The sequence below is a fragment of the Bactrocera oleae genome, chromosome 2 (assembly GCF_042242935.1).
Source record: "Bactrocera oleae isolate idBacOlea1 chromosome 2, idBacOlea1, whole genome shotgun sequence".
Lineage (NCBI taxonomy): Eukaryota > Metazoa > Arthropoda > Insecta > Diptera > Tephritidae > Bactrocera > Bactrocera oleae.
Genome location: NC_091536.1, coordinates 35,729,509 through 35,746,414, shown reverse-complemented (window position 1 = coordinate 35,746,414; position 16,906 = coordinate 35,729,509). Strand labels below are relative to the sequence as shown.

General features: G+C 34.9%; 1 protein-coding gene and 1 pseudogene across 3 annotated transcripts in view; both read left to right on the top strand.

The window, feature by feature from the left end:
• Positions 1–16,906, top strand: part of LOC118680071 (trypsin-1) — a 283,757-nt gene that overhangs the window by 210,992 nt on the left and 55,859 nt on the right. The window lies entirely within an intron of this gene.
• On the top strand, positions 3,625–5,817 carry LOC138855838 (zinc finger MYM-type protein 1-like; annotated as a pseudogene).

Below are 16,906 nucleotides of genomic sequence, written 5' to 3'. Positions count from 1 at the left end.
CAAAAGCTAAAAATCATAAATTGAACAAATTTCTGATATTCCCTCTAGAAGGGAAAAGTGACATATGCTGACTACAAAGACACATTTGAAAGAGAAAGAATGCGCAGCACACGCATTACTTTTTTTGAAGGATCATCAGAGATGGCACAGTTGAGAGGTAAAGAAAAATTTCGTGTAGATACTTTCATTCCCATAATTGACACATTAATTACTCATTTAAAAAAACGTTCTGCAGCATACCAAGAAATTGATAGTCGATTTAGTTTTCTTTGTCAGTTAACAATAATAGAATCTGTTGAGTTGACCAAAAAATGCAAAGAATTTGCAAAATATTATCATGAAGACATAAATGCAGATGAGTTCAAAACAGAATGTTTTCATTTAAGTCAATATTTAAAAAACATAGCAAAGCAATCGGCGGATTTAAATATCTCAAATTTACATAACTTAATAAAAGCAGATAAATTGGAAGAAACTTTTCCAAACATAGAAATTGCTACAAGAATATTCCTTTGCTTGATGGTTACTAATTGCAGTGGAGAGCGGTCTTTTTCGCAGCTTAAAAGAATAAAAAATGAATTGCGAACAACACTTCATGTGAAATCTCCGTTGACAGGTTTTTTGCTTTTATGTCAGAGTCAATCTGTCGAAGGACTGACGCGACGACAAAGCGTCACAACATTGTGTTGTTGGTAGAGAATCCGAGATGTGCCGAAAAATAAACGAACGCTCGCCGATTGTCATCGCTTCCCTTGCCGCTCTAACAGCTTTGCGAACAAATCATTGTAGGTATGTATGTTTTTATATGAACATGCATACATATTGACGAAGATTTTTGCCAGCCACGGAAAAATATTTTAGAATTGTGAAATATTTTAAATCGACAAAAGCTTTGTTGCCACTTTTGTCATTGTTTTCTGTGTTGCAGGGTTGTCACTTTTCCTTTCTATAGCGAACATCAAAAATATGTTAAATTTATGATTTCTAGCTTATGCCATCGTCGCAAAAAGACGCTTGTTGGCAAACGCCTGCTCGGGGAGATGTGTAAGGCGTTTGCTTTTATGAATGAAACGACTTAGCTTATTGCTTGGGCGCCAGCGTTCATGAATGAAAATGTTGTTGGTGTGTGATTTACTACAAATTTAGGATTTGTAAATTTGGCTGCCATATTGATTTCGGGGGCTGATGCTATTTGAGACAATTGTTGTTTTTGTACTTTACTTATTTTGCGCGGTCATACGCATATTTGTACATACATACTTACATATAGAGCAGTGCGCTCACATGTATTTATTGATAATTGATAATATATTATTATATTTTATAATATAACATATTGATGTACATATGTACATATATAAATTATTAATTCTGTAACAATTGAACTTAAAAAATTATGAAAATAGTAAAATATAATTTTTTGCATAATCTTTCACATTTTATCAATGTAGCATTTGTGCAAAAAAATTATATTTTATCAATTTTTCACCATAAAAGTCGTTTATATGGCAAAAAATATATATTGGTAGATACGTATTTTGTCAGAGAACGTTGTTAAAAATTCTCATTTCTGTTAAATAACAGCAAAACTATACAGAAAGTGGTGAACTCCTTGATCTCAATTTTTCAGCCAACCAATCGAGCATCATACAAAATTCAATTTGCACCTTCTCGTTGTTTTAAGTTCTCTGGGTGAACCCTGAGGTATACCATTGTTCAATTTGAAAAGCTGAGATTGGCAGTTATTGGCAAATACGATGAGTTTTCGATTATACAAGAAGGATTTTACAATGTTAAACATTTTGGTTCCAATTACGGACTTGTGAGTCTATTTACTTTCGCATAACATATTAGTCTGGAAGAAATGTTTCTCTCTAGTGTCTTGAACTAAGAGGAAAATGGGTCTGTAGTTCTCAATATAGGAAGAAGGTTTATTACGTTTATGAATGGAAATAACTGGGAAACTTTCCATGGCTTAGGATATTTACCAGTATTAAGTATCTTAATAAAGAGGTTGAGAAGTCTTTCTTCAAGAGAGTATGAGATGTTTTTTAATATGGGGTAATATATTTTGTCTGCACCGAGTCTTGTTCCTTTTAGGGTTAAAAGTGTGGTTTCGAACTCGTTAAGTGTAATATCGGCTTCAATGTGAAGTGTATTTGGAGAAGGTGATGAGTTAAAATAGGTTACATTTTCTATTCGTTTTTTGATTGCGTCAAATGTAGAAGGAAAGTTTGTGCCGGAGGAGTATGATGACCAGGTCTGAACTAAAAATCGCTTCATCAATCTTAATTTTATATTAAGAAAATGGGAATGATAATGGGAAATGATAAAAGTAGACTAGGTGTCCAACTAATATTTTTATTGAACCTGTGTCTTAGAGTACGACATCCATAATACTTAACCAATATTTAGATGATATACACATATTAAAGAGTTTCTTTTTAAAAACTAAAAACAATATTTTATAATCGTTATGTCTTTTTGATCCGTTCATTTAATTTATTTTCAATTATTCTATTATCAATTCCATCTTCATCATGAGTTTCACAGTTTATAAATGTAACCAATATTTTATGGTAATTAAATCTAAATAAATAAAGTTTAAAATCTAAAATAAAATGCCTTTAAAGCACATTTAACTAAAAACATAAATGGTTTCATAAACATACCTTGGTTTCATGAAACCACACAATCGTTTTTGTTGTCGCTATAATCGGAGCAATCACACTAAAACGAGGAAAGACCAACACCGTCATATTGAACAAGAAATGAAAGGCGAGAAACGCTTTCATTTTAAGAGCGAGGGTAGTTAACACCAGCGACGCGAAAACGGTGAATGATCGAAAATTTATTTTTTATTTTCTTTCTTGGTCATTAAACTCTTTGTTATATTCTTATCTGTATACATATTTATGTATATTTTTTTCACATCATTTTTGTATATTTGGTCACTACACCGCACTGTTTATGTCTATATGTGGGAACGTGTATACGCACTATACCCTACAAGAAACTGGTGATGGGCTTAGCAATACACTCACATTTGTTTTGTCATTCGTGACGGACAGTTTGCTTATCAACTGACCGTCATTGTTATTGTTAAATAGAGATATCTTTAAATTATATTGATGACATGTGTAAGAATGATATAGCTGAATGCTTTAGTACTGTCGTCTCTGACAACAATACCGTCTTTACCATAAGGGCACACGGGGCCCGTGCCCAGGGCCTCTTTTCTCAGGGGGGCCCCGAAGGACATACAATTTTTCTCACACATTTATTCTCAAAACATTTTTGTCGGACACATTACTTTTTTTCGCAAATTAGTAACCCTATAAGAAGGTATTATACACGCACGAAGGCTTATACACTATACACAGATACTGTGGGCATATACTACGCCATTATATCAATGAGTGCGGCTATTCCTACTGTACAAATTGATAATATTTCCGAACGCATCCTACCTAATTTACTAAGAACACCATCTAGCGATCACTCACGCAATCACTCCGATTCAAAAGTCAAGCTGCACCGTCTAAACAAGGCCTAACATAAATATCGACATTGTCTATGGTCGGGGAATCCCCGAATGATGTATTGAACTTTCAGTCTGTTATTATGAGTGAGTGGAGTTATTTTGTCATCATTTCATATTTAAAATTTAGTAAGATAAACAAAAGTTTCGATTAGTTCGTTTGTGGTTCGTTAAAACATTATTTCATTATGTCGAAAAGAACATATTTAAGTGGTTCACAAAAAAGAAAAAAAAATACAGCTCAAAAAGAAATAACGGAAAAACTTCCAAAGCTCACTTCGTTTTTTACGGCGGAAGAAACAAATAAGCCGAGAGATTATTAATTCTCATCACCGCTAGACAAAAGTAGTACCTCTGAAAGTTACCAGGAAAAAGAGGTTACGTGTCACGGAAACGACAATCACACATCAGATGCTAAACCATCGACTTCAACCTACTGTGAATTAATAACTGCAAGCTTAGAGAATGTATCTGTGTCTGTGTCTCCTGATCCTGGTACTTACTGTGACGACATTTTACCGGAAAAAGTCCGCGATATTTGGATTCGAAAAGGGCCAGAGTTTTTCCAAAATATAAACAGTGACTTCTCCGAAACTTCTACTAGTTTTCCAGATTCAAATGGTAAAACAAAAACAAGATGCTTGACAAAAAATATTTTTATTCGTAAATTGACGAATGGTGAGTCTTTAGAAAGAAAATGGCTTCTTTATTCACCAGCAAAGAAATCTGTATACTGTTATTGCTGCCGTCTTTTTAATACCACTACCGGTGCTGGACATAATTTAAGTTCTCCTAATGGATATAAAGATTGGAAGCATATAAGTAACTTATTGATAGAGCATGAGAATAGTTTACAGCACAGGGAGTTTATGATGAATTATGTTGCAAGAATGAAAACTACTGGACGAATTGATACAGAGCTGCTGTACCAATATAATAAAGAAATTAACTATTGGAAGAATGTACTTAAGAGGATTGTTGCAGTAGCGAAATTTTTGGCTTCAAGAGGTCTTGCTTTTCGTGGTGATAATGAGACATTAGGATCGCAAAATAATGGGAATTATTTGGGATGCTTAGAACTGATTAGTGAGTTTGATCCTTTTCTTGCTGATCACATACAAAACTGCGGAAATCGTGGAAAAGGAAGTACATCATATTTATCGGCAAATATTTGTAATGAATTTATTAATTTAATGGGACAGCAAGTTTTGAAAACCATTGTCAAAGAACTTAAAACAGCAAAGTACTACTCTATTAGCGTAGATTCTACACCAGATCTGTCCCACGTTGACCAACTGACTTTCATAGTTAGATACGTTAAAGACGGACAGCCTATTGAGAGATTTTTGCAATTTTTGCCTATGGATGAACATAATGCGCAATATATAGCAGATACCATTGTAAACTTTTTTGAAAGCCGTGATATTTCTATAAAAGATTGTCGCGGGCAGAGCTACGACAATGCGTCAAATATTTCTGGAAAGTACTCTGGTGTTCAGCCAAGAATAAAAGAAGTTTGCGAATTTGCGATTTACGTTTCATGTGCGGCACATTCGCTGAATTTAGTGGGTGTTGAGGCTGTTGAGTGTGTTACTGAAGCAGTAACATTCTTTCAATTTGTACAAAAATTGTTTAATTTTTTTTCGGCTTCGACAAAACGATGGAAAATTTTGACAGAGCATTTAGGTGCAAATACAGTCTTGAAGTCTCTTTCAGAAACTAGATGGTCTGCACGTGCCAACGCTATTAATGCTTTGCAAAATGGTTATTATTTCTGAAGCATTGTGTTCAATCGAAAGTGACATTAATCAACCAGGAGACACTAGAAAGGAAGCCCAAAGCCTAGCAAAAAAATGGAAAAGGTTGAGACTGCTCTTCTAACGGAAATATGGAATGATCTTTTGGGAATTATGAATAAAACAAGTCTAAGTTTACAGAATAGAACTATGGCCATGGACGTTGTAACGAAACTTTACGAGTCTCTGATCAGATATGCCAATACCGCACGCGATAATTTTGATCAGTACGAAACAGTTGCTAAAGAAAAAAATCCATATGCTGACTACAAAGACACATTTGAAAGAGAAAGAATGCGCAGCACACGCATTACTTTTTTTGAAGGATCATCAGAGATGGCACAGTTGAGAGGTAAAGAAAAATTTCGTGTAGATACTTTCATTCCCATAATTGACACATTAATTACTCATTTAAAAAAACGTTCTGCAGCATACCAAGAAATTGATAGTCGATTTAGTTTTCTTTGTCAGTTAACAATAATAGAATCTGTTGAGTTGGCCAAAAAATGCAAAGAATTTGCAAAATATTATCATGAAGGCATAAATGCAGATGAGTTCAAAACAGAATGTTTTCATTTAAGTCAATATTTAAAAAACATAGCAAAGCAATCGGCGGATTTAAATATCTCAAATTTACATAACTTAATAAAAGCAGATAAATTGGAAGAAACTTTTCCAAACATAGAAATTGCTACAAGAATATTCCTTTGCTTGATGGTTACTAATTGCAGTGGAGAGCGGTCTTTTTCGCAGCTTAAAAGAATAAAAAATGAATTGCGAACAACAATGTTACTAGAACAACTAAGTAATTTGTCAATTATGTCCATTGAAAGTGATATCCTTCACAACATTGACTTTAATGATATAATAGGAGATTTTGCTCAACAGAAGTCCCGAAAGAAACCATTATCGTAATCAGAACCAAAAAACAGCAGCATTCGAATATCATTAATGACATAATATTTATAACATCATACTTTATTTGATTTTCTATAATTTAATAAATGATTAAACTTATTTTTAAAATGTTAGTATAATTAGCGTTTTTTACTTCCCAAAAGGGCCTCCAATTCTGATGTGCCCAAGGGCCCCAGCTAAGTTTAAGACGGCACTGACTGACAACACACAGTTCTATAGGAGTTTCGAAAAGTTGTGAAATACATATGTAGCTGTTATTCTGTGCGATAAACCAAAAGTGTTGCGTGTTCCTATAAATATAATATACGTAAGTTATTTTTTAGTTCCAAATAAAGTTATTTTTTTATAACAACTAATCTTAGGCCTTACTAACCCCATGAGGTGCAAAAGCTGCCAAATTTTAGGTCGATGTACTAAGGCCCCTGTTTGCGACATGTGCGCTCACCCCCCTCACCAACCCACTCCTTGCGATCGTTTTTTTTGCATTAATTGTTCTGATAAGCACCCATCTTCTGACAAAACATGATCCAAATTTATACAAATGAAACAAATAATAACCATTCAAACAGACAGAAATTGCAACATGCCACCACAAGTTATAACGAAACACAAAAAAAGAAATAAACAAAAACAATTACACCACAGCAAATAAGACAAATACAACAACAACATCATCGGTCGATGACTCTTAAGCCCACGCAATGATCTCCTCATTGCTCTTAAAGCTCCCGTACTAACATCACCAACAATATTCCCACCTCAAGCTACAGTATTCCCCTCTTTAACAACAGGTAATGCAATGATAGAGTAAATAATGCATATTTTACAACGGTATTTCAATGGCCTACTAATAAACTACCCCGATTTAAATATCCTTATTAATGAATTACGTCCAGAAATTATATCACTACAAGAAACCCTTTATCCTCCTAATAAATATCACAGTTACTTCCACAATAGTATACAAAATTCAAACGTCAAAGAAGAAATTGCAATTTTCATTAAAAAATCCGTAAATCATAAGCAAATTCCATCTCTTGCCTAGTTATCGAAATAGAAATTGGATTTAAGTTCAAAATTGTTAATTGCTACGTCCCACCTCATTAAAAATTTGCCTATAGAGCATTTGACAATATACTAAATCATTTCACTACACCAATCGTTAAAATGATAGCGAATAAAAACGGCGAAATCATCGAAGATATAGTCCTTTCAAATGATCTTATTGAACTAAATGATGGTAAAGCAACCCACTTCTGTACACATAGTACCTTTACACATCCCGACATTATCCTTGCCTCATCCACAATAGCACCCAAACTCTCATCCCATACCCTTGATGACCTTCACAGTAGCGATCACTTTCCTATAATCACATCCCTCCCCATCCCGAAATCGTAAAACGTTACCCTAAGGTCCAAACTTCTAACCGAAAAGGCAGGCTGGGAAAAATTCAATAATATTTATCCAATACTACGCGCTCTAGAGAAAACGTAAGTGCTGAAGCATATACTATTAAGACTATTATTGCAGCTCAAACTACCATTCCCCAAAATAACACGAAAAGGTTTTCAGCAAAAATACCGTATTGGTCTAATCTACCAACTGTTCTCAGAAACAGGAAAAAGTCTTTGTGGGCAACATTCAAACACAACAGAACTGACTGATTTATTTAAATATAAAAAGGCTAATGCTAACTTTAGAAAGGAGTTAAGGTTGGCTAAAAGGCAATCATTGAAAAAGCTAACAGCCAATATAAACCCAATCACTAATCCGAAACAAATATGGACCGATATAAAGATGCTAACAGGATCCATACATAGGGTTAGTATATCTCATATTAACACGCTATCAGGACCTATTTACATACCTCAAGAAATCTCTTAAAAATTTCCAGAGACCTGGTCATCATACTCCTTCGATACAAACTTTCCTACTACATTTAACGCAATCAAAAAACAAATAGAAAATGTAACCTATTTTAACTCATCTCCTTCTCCAAATGCACTTCACATTGAAGCCGATATTACACTTAACGAGTTCGAAACCACACTTTTGACACTAAAAGGAACAACACTAAAGGAAAGATTTCTCAACCTCTTTATTAAGATACTTAATACTTGTATACCTATATCCTCAACCATGGAAAATTCCCCTAGTTATTTCCATTCATAAGCCTAATAAACCTTCTTCCTATATTAAGAACTACAGACCCATTTCCCTCTTAGTCTGTATGTCCAAGACACTAGAGAGAATCATTTCTTCCAGACTAATGTGGTATGCGAAAGTAAATAGACTCATAAGTCGGTGATTGGAACCAAAATGTTTAACATTGCTAAATCCTTCTTGTATACGGGTTTATACTTACTCAGTATTTAGTTGGGTATCTATTTCGGGAAATTACGGATGAGCATCATCTCGACATAGATGACACCAAATCCGCGCAGATGTCATTGGCAATTTTCTGCCACTCCTGTTGAATAACTGCCCATAAGTAGTGCACTGTCTTCGGTTTCAGTGCCATGACCCTTTTATTATTGCCTACAAATTTTCAATTGGTTTGAGGTCTGGCCTCTGGGCAGGCCAATTCAGCAATAGAATTGCCTGGTTCTGAAGCCACTGAATCACCGACCTCGACTTATGGCAGGGCGCATTGTCTTTTCAAGGATCTTTAAGCGCCTGCCGAACAATGAGATCTTTTTCTGGTCTTTTTGCTTCTAGATCTCTTTTTATTTGGAAATGTTTCATTCTCACAATAGTATCTGAGAGCGTTTTGAATCTTTTTCTTCGAACTTCTAATGATACGAGCAATTTCACTAATATTTTTCCCGTCCTGGAACATGTTCCATATTAGGCGCCTTTCCTCTTCCCTGGAGCTCTTGGAACGTCCCATTTTCAATATTTCACACTGATGTCTATTAAAAATTTTACTTACAACTTATCTCAGAGAAAACTCATAACCTTTAAAGCAAATGAATTACGAAAAACTTTTCTGATGGCACGGTGTGCCATATATAAAATAAAAATGCCAATCTGAATCAAAAGCCTTTATAAAATATATTCATATTTCTTTGAAACCCTTTTCAGTAACGAGGGATTTAGAACGGCAAAATAACAACTTATTAATACACAATGAAAATCCAAAAATACCGTTATCGTCAATTTCCAAACAGTACTATTGGAATATGTAAGGGTGTGCTAATTAGTGTGCCACCGGTGTATGTGTGAAGTTAACGGCAGCCTCCACACAGCAGCTTTATGCTAATTATAAAAAAAATGTGTCTATGCACGTAGCAATTATACAGCCTCTTAATAAACATCTTTGCTTATTAAGATAACTGATAGGCTTTTTCGTTCAGTTCAGACCGCTCTTAAATTGTAAACAATAGTAAATATAAAAATAATTACTGAATAAGTTAATGTTGTAACTGACAATCTCAGTATTGTAAGAATTAATCATTATTGTGAAATAAAGAAAAATATATATATAAGAGTAAGGAGGAACAATCGTTTTTGATTTCTTCCGCATTTTCGCGGAAAAACTTATATATTTTTTAAACTTCCTTATAAAGGGAAGTTAATTGGCTCCCAACAACGTGGGACATGTGCACAAAAGGGCGAAAATATCAAATATCCCTAGTCGAAAGGATAATAGCAGTGACGCGTGTCGAAACTGTAAACTTAACAAACAAGTATCCTCTCGGGAGGAAAAAAGTAAAAAACCAACAGCGTGAGTCCCCGCGAAAATTTTCTAAATGTTAAAAACTCTAATATCGAGTGAATAATTAAAACATATTCTTATGCAAGGACGAATTCTCTAAAACTTTAAAATTAATAAAAATGCACAAGTGAATAAATTTTGTACAACAACTAAAAGAAAAAAAACTACAACAAATATACACCAACGGAAAACATAAACTCAATTCTGCGATTCTGAACTCCATACCCTCCAGAATAGAAGAGTTTCCTTTCCTAGAAAGGACCAATAAATAAAAAATTATTAAAAATAGGAAATATATTAAAAATAAGGAACAGAGAGTTTCCAAAAATCGAGCCGAAGATAATAACGGCAAAAAAATAAAAAATATATAAAAACAAGTAAGGAAGGGCTAAGTTCGGATGTAACCGAACATTTTATACTCTCGCAAAGTCAAATAGTATACTCGTTTGAGATTTCTTTGTGGATTGACTGATATTTTCGGTAGAAGGTCAACTATAGGCACTGGGGTCCACATATTTAGTACTTAGGGGCTTAAACAGTTTTGGTTCGATTTAGACAATTTTTGGCCACAAGGTGGCATACTTTAATCGCATTATTCACGCAAGTTTTATCACGATACAGTCATTGTTGCCTGATTTGCATAGTGGAAAGTGAAAGAATCAGATGGAATTTAAAATGGTGTTATATGGGAAGTAGGCGTGGTTGTAGTCCGATTTTCGCACTATGACATAGAAACATGAAAAGAACGTTATGCACCGAATTTGGTTGAAATCGGTTAAGCAGATCTCAAGATATGGGTTTTCACCTAAAAGTGGGCTGTGCCACGCCCACTGTCTTATTTTGAACGCGGTTCCTATAAAGTCATCTCATACCATCCCAGAGATAAAATTTAATGTCTCTGGCGTGTTTAGTGCTTGATTTATAAAGCTTTTAGTAGTTTTTAACAGTACCGTTATATGGGGAGTGGGCGGAGTTGCCACCCGATTTCAACTATTTTCACACCGTCAATAGAAGTGCTAAATACATTTTCTTCCAGTGAATTTTGTTATTATAGCATTAGCGGTTTAGCAGATATGCACATTAAACCTATTAGAGGCGGGACCACACCCACTAAAAAAAAATTTTAACTGCAGATGCCCCTCCCTAATGTATCCTGTGTACCAAATAAGAGTCTTGTATCTTGTTGTGGAGCTTAGTTATGGCAATTTATTTGTTTTTGATTAATGGCGTTTTGTGGGCGTGGCAGTGGTCCGATTACGCCCATCTGCAACTTTGCGCTTCTAAAACTTTGCGGCCTGAATAAATTTTCTTTACAGCCTTTGGTTCTATAGAGCTAGCAATACTGTGCTTTGCATATATTATAATGCCCCGTTTATTTCTGTTGCTTGTTTCCGTGCTATCTATCCTCAGTTCGTTAATTGGAGTAAATCCTGGTATATCAAAATTTACGCACGGATAACTCCAGTTTCTATAAAACATAAAATATCTGAAGATAGCATCAAACAGTCGCTTTTTATATCATTAATGTGAGCATGAAGACTCTGAACATTATGAAATAAAATTTGATGTCCTGATGTTCGGGAATTCATAAAACTGAAACTTGTTGTCAGAGCTTTATTTGTGTTCAATTTCCTTAATTCCTTAAATACAGGATCCGATTCAGAAAATTTGTTAAGAGGAATAAAATTTCCTATGATGAATAGACCTTCTGCAGTAGTACTGCAAGCGACATATAATGAAGCTCTAGCCATTCTGGGTCTAGTATGAACTACAACTTTATTATATGTGGCACCCTGACTTTTATGAATAGTTATTTCCTCAGCCGGAATAACTGGAAACTGATTTCTTTCAATTGAAATTTGTTCATTTCTTTCATATTGAAAAGATTTTAAAACTTTTTCAATTGATGTCCAAGAACTTTCTAAAGATGAGGCTTTTTTGATCGTGCTATCAAACCAACAGAAGGTTCCAAAAATTTAATCCACAGAATTGTTGGAAAGGGACAATGGAATCAATACGCATAAGTTGTCCAGCTGCCCTATTAAGCCATCACACGTGTTTATATTCACTGTAATCATATATGTCGGATGTTTTAAGTGTCAATTCATAGGGCTGTCCCTGCGTTTCAGAAGTTTTGAAAAGTTTAACTCTTTCCAAAATATTCTCATTTTCACTTATACCAATTCCTTTAACTGAGTCTTTTGCAGTTGAAACGATAGCTTCAGTTGGGATTCGACTGAGCTTAAAGGCATTGAAATTATTTGTCTCTTCATTGGACCAAAATAAATGTATGGCATCATCGGGAACTTCTTCGAAATCAACTCATCAAGTTTTAATGAGTGATATGCCCTCATTTGTCATAGTACCAGATGGCATATGGTTTAATGCAATTGCAAAGGCTTGATCCTCCCGTTGCCTTATTATCTCTGTTAATTCAAAGTATTTAAATTACTCCCACAAAGGGGAACCAACTAAAGTGCTGTATGCATCATTGGGATTAGGAGAGAATATCCACCTATCTTCAACAGGTGAGAGTTGCTTCAAATCCCCAAACGCGATGATCGGTATACCACCGGAGGGGCTGTCTGTTTTGAAAATTTGTTTTAATCTCGCATCAACAGAGCTAAACATACGAGCACCTACCATCGATATTTCATCAATTATGATTAATTTTAAATCGATAAGTCTGGAATACAATGAATTAACTGTGTCATTGCTAAGTGCCCTCAACTCTCTATTCAACTGATTAACAGGTAAAGAGAATATTGAATGAAGGGTCATTCCACCTATTCCGAATGCTGCTTTACCCGTCGGTGCGCAAAGAAGAACTTTTAAGGAACTTGGTTTGGATCCAGGTGTAGGATTGTAACGATGGTTAAGAGCTTGATATATTGCAGATATCAAACGACTCTTTCCTACACCTGCCCCGCCGCCAATGAACTCATAAAATGGGAGATTTGTTTTTAGGTGGTGCGTCAAATGTGTCAAATAGGTTCTTTGCTTAGTATTTAGACTTTGAACTAAAGAAAATGATTCCTCAACTGGAATTAAATGGGGTAGTTTAATAAGTCTAATATTGCAATCAGATTCAGTCCCATTATCTGTTGAATCTTCACAATGCAAGTCCAGCAAATTTATATTTGGGTTTATTTCTGGAAGTGCCAACACTCTGAACTCATTTTCGACTATAGGTAATTTATTTTGAGCACCTTCCTCTAAGTCTATTTCATTATAAAGACTTTCTAGAACATTTTCAAGTTCTCTTTGCTCAAAAACATCATATTTTCTTTGATTTTCCTCAAATAGAATACGATGTGTTATGCAAGTCTGCTCATTATCGTTTGCAATGAGATCTTGCTGTTCATTCCGCCATGGATAGTAAAGCATTACCATATCGCGGAAATACTCAACTCTGGCCAAATCTGGGTTAAGCCTTCTATACCGAAAAATACAAGGTTTGGTACATTTCTTAACAAAACCGCTACCGTCTTTAAGAGGCATGATAACCCCGCTTTCTGGTATATTATCGTCTTCCCTCTCTTCTTCTTTATGATCATTTTCTTGTGCTCTGTTACTAGATTTAATATCAGCTTAGCAAAGAGTTTCTAACTGATCGGATCTGTGAACATAACGGTCTAAAATACCGGCTACGAATATTTCAGTCGAACCTGAAGGAAGGTTCTGAAGTTCTGCTCTAGGTTTCACCATTCGAACACTTTTCTTAGGTCGAGAGGTATTCATAAATATTTCTGCATTATTTGCTTCCGAAAGATGGAGCCCAATGCAGCAATATACTGCTTCTTGTGCAGATATTTCTGTGCCTGATATAAATTTCTGACATATATCTTTCAGTTTTTGCTTAACAGTATAATTTCCAGCATTTATCTCTGATATAGCTTCATTTAAGAGCCTAGAAACTCCCCTGTTAGACTTGTTAATATAATTAATTATATATGAACACCAAGCATATGCATCCAGTATTTATTGGATATTCATATTTGCGCTACGGAGTTCCAAAATCAGTGGATTATAAGCGTTTATAAAACGATCCTGTAATTTTCTTTTTAGAAAAATTTTGGGTTTCGGTAAACTTGATCTAAGGGCTAACAAATAGTCATCAAAAGACATATTTATTCTGCTATCAGACATAAAATGTTCAAAATCTCTTTAATTAGAAATATCTTCTGTAGTCATATTTGAATTTAAAACGTTTTGAATTTTGAAAAAGTTTTCCTTGTGTCTTTCTGAGTTTTGACTTGTTTCTGTAAGGGGTAACAGTATTTGCGTTGAAGGCATTGGTGGATATGGTATACCAAAACGACAAAACTGTCGTCTTCTTATGTCCCTAGTGCAAGACCGACTGTGGTTATGCTTTTGACCTAAAATACCTAATAATTCTAAGTGGCTGACTGAACCATATGTGAAATATAATTGTTAATAAAACTTATGACATCTGTCTGAGGATCTTGAAGGTTGATGCTGGGAGCATTATTAAGCCAATACATGCCGTGTACATGTGGGGAACCTCTCTGTTGAAACTCCACTCTCCAGTAGAAATTTGTGACAAAATGCTCTCTAAAAATGCCGGCATTATTTTTAAAAAGCTTAAGAATTTGTCGATAGCGGTAGTCAAAATATCTAGCACAAGTAACCGCGTCTGACCGAATTAAGCGATATCTATTTTGGGTTGTTAAACTGTTGGCATCCTCTTCCGAAATATCTTTAAAATCAACAGTTTTAGAGGGGATGACCAAAAGCTCAACCCACTGAGATTCTGCAGCCGATAAAGTGATAAAGAAGGTTGGAAGCCCAAATTGGAGTATCATAGCGATTGCCTTTTTCTTTTCAGCTTCCCAATGCGCAGGAGAGGATCTAACGCCTTTCAAAACCTTTTAGCCATCATCGTTTTGAATCAGGTTTTGAACAAAGTTTTCGTTTAATAGATTTTGGGCCGTAACTTGGTTGCGGCCTGAAAACTTTCTAAGGCAAATGGATGTACTATTCTTAATTTGTAGCAGTTCTAATTTTTTGTAATCATAGAACAACTTTGGAATGGTACACGCTCTTCTGTCAAAACGGCGAATTTTAGAACGTATTATTTTGCTACATATATCATATTGTTCCAAATGACGACTCTTCTGAATTATTATCTTGAATTATGTCAATTGGTATTTGTCCTTCACCTGGCGCTATAACTAAACGGTTATAGTCTAAGTTTTCGACAGGAATATTGTCCAAAAGAGTTTCTTGACCGCCTGGGCTTAGCTCGGAAGGTAAAAGACCCATGAGAATATTATTACCTGAGGGATTATCATGAGAAGTTTGTGGCGCACGAAAAGATTGAACCAACCGCAGATGCAACAAACGGAACTTCTTCTTGGTTATTTAATTCTGAAATCCAGTTCTCATTAATATCTATATTGTGCTCACGATACAGAGGGGTATTCACTAAGAATTGCAAAGCTTCCATAATCTTTGCGGGGCGTATGGTATCGATCATGTAATCATGATTGTACTCCAAATGCCTTTTTAAGTGAATTTGTATCACATGAGCCTCATCAAAGGACCTTGGCAGAGATGTCACAATATTGTTAACAGAAATTGGTATATTAACAACAGAACCTTTGAGAGAACTCTGACCTTGATATCCTAACGGACGGATTGTCATAAAAGGCAATCTAGGTATTATGAGACGTTCTTCAATTGGGGTTAAATCTTTCAAACAATCCGGTATTTCAGGAAAGTCTAGACCGTTAGCTAAACATATTTTTGGAACGTTCTTTTTAACAATCGCATTTTTGCAAGTAGCACCAAAATTGTAATTTCCATCTTCTGAAGGAAATTTTTGCATTAAAAAGAAGGCGGATGCAGCATTCGGGTGACCTTGCGCGATAGTTTCGAAATTTAATTTGCGAACTTAGTGTGAAAACCATAAGCCGCAGCAAATACATATTTCAGTAGCGCCCTTATTTATATGTTGGAAATAAATGTTTTTGAAATATGTTAAATTGCCACTATTATCAGTTTCTATAACATTATTTTCTCTCATTAATCGGATTCGTTGGGACTGTCTTTCGTTTTCAATTTGCCTATTGACCGCGTTATCTCTACATAGGCGAACTTGACTTTGTCTAAGACATCTCTGATTCAAAATTTCTTCCCACATACCTCTCCTACTAAGCTGTCGACGTTGTGTTTCTCTAAATCTAATCTACGATTAGCGTGACTTACAGTATCTTGTGACTGCTCACTATCTTTATATAAACAGTTTGCACGAAGAACTCTCATACGTCTTCTATTCTGGAGACGACTTAGAAATATAGATTTTCTTCTTATTCTTGGAATAATTAATAAATAATAAATGGCTTAATATAGAAAATACTTATATAATTCCGTTCGTCCGGGTCTGAAAAGTTGGATCCTAGGTGCTGCTCTCTTTCACTGTAATTGAATCCTTGCTATGACTCCTTTCCTGTTCGGTGTATGGGTACTATGGTATACTGGTGCACATACATAAATTAACAATAACTTACATATAATTTAGTATGGTGCACACATATGTGGAGCAGGTATGTAGATTTTCTTCTATCCGTCTTAATATCTAAACCTTTCATAAGCTGCCAACGGCACTGGGTAAATCCGAAAGAGTACTTAAATGTAATTTTCTTGAGTTTACAGTTCACCTCATGACCTTCGTATTAAAAAGTGTCGCAAAACTGAAATAATAGATAATAGCATATTAACCGATGGGGTCGCAGTTTATCTACCACATAAAAAGGATCTTTAGCCCTTTTGATACTACACTACTAATATTTAATTCACGCGATTTTTTCTAGAAAGATATTTTTGCTCTATACAAAGTCCAGCACTCTAAGAAACTTTTTTACATTCTTGTCTGGTATATTTTGTTATAAGTTCAACATGAGGCTG